This window comes from Ovis canadensis, chromosome 1 (genome assembly GCF_042477335.2).
Source record: "Ovis canadensis isolate MfBH-ARS-UI-01 breed Bighorn chromosome 1, ARS-UI_OviCan_v2, whole genome shotgun sequence".
Lineage (NCBI taxonomy): Eukaryota > Metazoa > Chordata > Mammalia > Artiodactyla > Bovidae > Ovis > Ovis canadensis.
Genome location: NC_091245.1, coordinates 109,381,003 through 109,387,002, shown reverse-complemented (window position 1 = coordinate 109,387,002; position 6,000 = coordinate 109,381,003).

Sequence of the window (6,000 nt, the reverse complement as noted above, 5' to 3'; positions counted from 1 at the left end):
GCTGTCAAGCCTCAGCCTGCCTGGGGATCTGCACCCTGACCCAGGGACGCCTGGCTCTCAGGTTGAAACAGTTCTGGGTAGGATAAGCTTCAGAAAGACTCACCCCTAAGGAAGTCCACCCATGGAAACAAGGAAGCCTACTGTGGGACTGTGCCCAGTCTCAGCAATAACTCAGGAGCCCAATGAGAACCCCACTGCCTTTCTAGAAAGGCTAAAAGAGGCACTCCAAAAGTTTACCAATCTGGACTTAGACTCTTATGAGGGACAGGTGATTTTAAAGGACAAATTCCTGTCCCAGTGTGCATCAGATATCAGAATTAAGTTACAACAACTACAACAGCAGGACCCTGCTGCCTCTTTAGATGAGATGGTCCAGACAGCCACAAATACCTTTTATAACAGAGAACAGGGGAAGGAGGCCAAGGCCCAGGAGAAGGAGAGAAAGAAAGAGACAAGGCATGCCCAGATGCTGGCCGCCCTCCAGAGTAGCCCTATGGCAAACCCTGAGTCCTTGAAAGACAAGGCATGAGACAAATTCCTAATCTGTAGACAGGCGGGGCATTGGGCCAAAGAGTGTCCAAACCACGACAAGTCTCCTAGAACGGCTTGCCACAAATGCCATCAACTGGGACATTGGGCGACACTCTGCCCTCGGAACCCAAGAGCCTCAAGGTCAAGTGCCAAGCCTACCCTCATGATGGTTCAAGAGGACTGAAGCGGCCCGCTCCAGCCAGCCCGCCTGTCACAGATAACCATCATGGGGCTGGAGCCAAGGGTGCAACTGGATGTGGCAAGTAGGTCTGAAAATTTCTTGGTTGACACGGGGGCTACCTACTCTGTCTTGATCTCCTACTCTGGATGCTTCTCCTCCCAAACCTGTACCATTTTGGGTGCTACAGGAAAAGCAACTACTAAAAGATTCACCTGAGCACTTCTTTGTTGCTGGGATGGACAAATATTTTCCCACCAGATTCTGGTGGTCCCTGAGTGTCCTACTCCCATATTGGGAAGAGATATACTCACTAAACTGGGGACTACCCTTGTGATGGGAAGTTTTTCAGGCCCTAGAGCTCTACAGCTCCTGGTTACTACTGAGCAACCCACGCCTTCAATAGAGAGGGACCAAAAACCATGGGAAGACAAAATTAACCCCCAGGTGTGGGACCAGGGGATTCCTGGATGAGCCTACCAAGCCGAGCTGGTCATCATTGTCCTCCAAGATCCCACTCGGTTTCCTAACTGGAAACAATACCCTCTCAAAAGAGAGGCTCGGGAGGGACTATAGCCTTTAATAAATAAATTCCTTGCTTGTGGGCTATTGGTCCCCACCAGTTCACCATGTAACATCCCAATCCTTTCAGTAAAGAAAAAAGACAGAACCTGGCGAATGGTTCAAGATCTCCAGATCATAAATGAAGCTGTAGTCCCCCTCCATCCCACAATACCCAATCCCTATGTAATCTTGTGAGAAATCCCACCCAGTGCCAAGTGGTTTACAGTCTTGGATCTCAAAGATGCATTTTTTTTTTTTTTTGCATACCCCTGGCTAAAGAATCCCAATATCTTTTTGCCTTTGAGTGGGAGGCCCCAGGAGAAAAACGCCAACAGATGACTTGGACAGTATTACCTCAGGGGTTCAGAGATAGCCCCCACCTGTTTGGACAGGCCCTTAGCCGGGATCTCCTAGATCTGGACCTGGGACCTATTGAAAAAATATTACAATACGTAGATGACCTACTAATCTGCTCTCCAGATAAGAAAAGTGCCCAACAACATGCAATTCAGGTTCTAAACTTTTTGGCAGAAAGGGGATATAAAGTCTCCCGTGCTAAGGCACAGATGGTCGAGACAAAGGTCACTTACCTGGGAGTTCAGATTACACATGGGCCCAGGAGGCTGTCCTCTGATCGTGTACAAGGAATCCTCCAGTTGCCCTCCCCCACGACTCGAAAACAATTGTAAGCTTTCCTGGGACTAACTGGATATTGTAGAATCTGGATACCCAACTTTGGTCAAATTGCCCAGCCCTTAGATGAAAGCTTAAAGGGACGAGATGATTCAATCCCACTGATGTGGGGAACTCCTCAAAAGAAGGCAGAGGCTACACTAAAACAGGCCTTAACTCAGGCACCTGCCTTGAGGTTGCCAGACCCAGAAAAAGCATTCCAACTTTGTGTCCATGAAAGAGAGGGAATAGCTTTGGGAGTGTTAACTCAAAGATTGGGATCTGAGCCCCAGCCTGTAGCTTACTTATCCAAAAAGCTCAATCCAACTACCCGAGGCTGGCCTCCCTGCCTTTGAAGTCTAAAAGCTATTGCAATCATGATAGAAGATGCTTTAAAACTCTCCTTTGGAGGCAAACTAACTATTTTTACCAGCCACCAAGTAAAACAACTCCTAAATGGGAGAGGCCATTTATGGATGTCTGATCAAAGAATCCTGATATCAAGTAATGCTAATGGAAAATCCAGGCCTCACTATATCCCCTTGTGAGGTTCTTAACCCAGCCACCCTCTTGCCTATCCCCGAGGGCTCTCTCCCCTTTCACTCTTGTCTAGAAACCTTGGACCACTGGACAAAACCCCGAGAGGGATGGTCAGAAGATCCTCTGACCAATCCTGGGGAAATCTGGTACACTGATGGAAGCAACTTTGTCTTGGATGGAAAAAGAAGAGTTGGGTATGCAGTAGTCTCCAATTTTGAGACCATAGAGGCTAAGCCTCTGTCACCAGCAGTCAAGGTACCAGGACATGACTCCTGGATTCACTACTCATGAGTCAAGCTGTGGAAGAAAACAGAAGAGGACACTCAATACACCTGTGAGCCCCTGGGAGATCTCAGATACCTATTCAGGACTACCAATGAGTGCCATTCTAATGAACACCCCCAAAATCTGGTTTCTGGGGATAAGATTTCTCAGGATAGCTCTACACAGCCAACATAGCTTGACAGAGATTGTACTCCAAAACAGACAGGAGATAGATCTTCTGATCCCTGAACAAGGAGGGACTTGAGCCATCCTGGTGATATGAATTTAAAATTGACTAATGCCCCTACTAGTCCTTGTTATGCTACATTGATGTTGCTTATGATTATTCCATGTACTGTCAATTGTCTAACCTGTTTTGTCTCTGCCCAGGTCAACAAGCTACAACATGCAGTGCCAGTTCAACAAAGGTATAAAACTAGAGCTGACCATGAAAAATATCACACCCTTAGATGGACACCGCAATAAGGACTCTGAGGCTTGAGACTAGCAAGAGGGGGAGGCCCAATATCCCTCGCCGCCCCAGTTCAGCAGGAAGTAGCCAGAAAGACCTCGACACCCCTATTCCCAAAGAATTGGGCCTCCCATCTCTTGAGGGGGGAATGTTAGGTAGGTAGAATAGGGAAAAGGAGTCCAAAACGGCGGTGGCTAAAAGACAAGAAAGGGAAAACCAGCGAAAATCTAATAAAAGAAGGCCCGAGGACCAGAGTGAAGACTTCAGGTAGAACAAACAGCACTCGAGCTGTAACACTGATTTGCCTAAGAGCTATAATACAGTTTGTCCAAGACCTGAGAGCTGTGACGCGCTGAGGGCTTTAATGTCCGTCGCTCCAAATCTTTGTTGTGATGAGACAAAGAACCGAGAAAGATACACTCGCATGACAGACCTAACAGAAGCAGAAGATATTAAGAAGAGGTGGCAAGAATACACAGAAGAACTGTACAAAAATGATCTTTAAGACCCAGATAGTCATGATGATGTGACCACTAATCTAGAACCAGATATCTTGGAATGTAAAGTCAAGTGGGCCTTAGAAAGCATCACTATGAGCAAAGCTAGTGGAGGTGATGGAATTCCAATTGAGCTGTTTCAAATCCTGAAAGATGATGCTGTGAAAGTGCTGCATTCAATATGCTGGCAAATTTGGAAAACTCAGCAGTGGCCACAGGACTGGAAAAGGTCAGTTTTCATTCCAATTCCAAAGAAAGGAAATGCCAAAGAATGCTCAAACTACCGCACAATTGCATTCATCTCACATACTAGTAAAGTAATGCTTATAATTCTCCAAGCCAGGCTTCAGCAATACATGAACCGTGAACTCCCTGACGTTCAAGCTGGTTTTAGAAAAGGCAGAGGAACCAGAGATCAAATTGCCAACATCCGCTGGATCATGGAAAAAGCAAGAGAGCTCCAGAAAAACTATTTCTGCTTTATTGACTATGCCAAAGCCTTTGACTGTGTGGATCACAATAAAATGTTGAAAATTCTGAAAGAGATGGGAATACCAGACCACCTGACCTGCCTCTTGAGAAATCTGTATGCAGGTCAGGAAGTAACAGTTAGAACTGGACATGGAACAACAGACTGGTTCCAAATAGGAAAAGGAGCACATCAAGGCTGTATATTGTCACCCTGCTTATTTAACTTATATGCAGAGTACATCATGAGAAACGCTGGACTGGAAGAAACACAAGCTGGAATCAAGATGGCCGGGAGAAATATCAATAACCTCAGATACGCAGATGACACCACTCTTATGGCAGAAAGTGAAGAGGAGCTAAAAAGCCTCTTGATGAAAGTGAAAGAGGAGACCAAAAAAGTTGGCCTAAAGCTCAACATTCAGAAAATGAAGATCATGGCATCCGGTCCCATCACTTCATGGGAAATAGATGGGGAAACAGTGGAAACAGTGTCAGACTTTATTTTTTGGGGCTCCAAAATCACTGCAGATGGTGACTGCAGCCATGAAATTCAAAGACCCTTACTCCTTGGAAGAAAAGTTATGACCAACCTAGATAGCATATTCAAAAGCAGATACATTACTTTGCCAACTAAGGTCCATCTAGTCAAGGCTATGGTTTTTCCAGTAGTCATGTATGGATGTGAGAGTTGGACTGTGAAAAAGGCTGAGCGCCAAAGAATTGATGCTTTTGAACAGTGGTGTTGGAGAAGACTCTTGAGAGTCCCTTGGACTGCAAGGAGATCCAACCAGTCCATTCTGAAGATCAGGCCTGGGATTTCTTTGGAAGGAATGATGCTGAAGCTGAAACTCCAGTACTTTGGCCACCTCATGAGAAGAGTTGACTCATTGGAAAAAAACTCTGCTGCTGGGAGGGATTGAGGGCAGGAGGAGAAGGGGACGACAGGGGATGAGATGGCTGGATGGCATCACTGACTCGATGGACGTGAGTCTGAGTGAACTCCGGGAGATGGTGATGAACAGGGAGGCCTGGCATGCTGCAATTCATGGGGTCGCAAGTAGTCGGACACGACTGAGCAACTGAACTGATTACTTCTTTAATTTTCATTTTTATCACCTACTATTACTTTGCAAAAAAAAAAAAAAAAGGAGAGAGAGAGAGAAAGAGATCCTATTTTTTAAAGCAAAAGTGAAAGTGAAGTCGCTCAGTCATGACCGACTCTTTGCGACCCCATGGACTGTAGCCTACCAGGCTTCTCTGTTCATGGGATTTTCCAGGCAAGAATACTGGAAAGGGTTGCCATTTCCTTCTCCAAACTTCATATATATATATATATATATATATATATATATATATATATATATATATATATATATATATATATAAAATATTCATTTTGTGACTTTTTTTCTTTAATATTGTATTTTTAAAAATCCAACCTCTATACCAGGGAAACCTCTATATCTGAGCCAACCAGGGAAACCTCTATATCTGAAACCTCTATATCTGAGCCACCAGGGAAACCCCTAGTTCCCTGACCAGGGATTAAACCTGGGCCCCCTGCATTGGGAGCTCATAGTCTTAACCACTGGACCACTAGGGAAGTCCAATGAGTTTCTGTCCTTCTTGACCATAAATTTAGCAGTCAAGGAAGATAGTCCTTTTGAAGGGGAACTTTCAAACTAGCTTGAATTGCCACCTCAAATTAGTTTGAATATTATCCCTGCATTTCCTCCCTTATAAGAATTCATGAGAGGATTTCACTGGTGGTCCCTGGTGGTCCATTGAGAGTCCACATGCCAGTGCAGGGA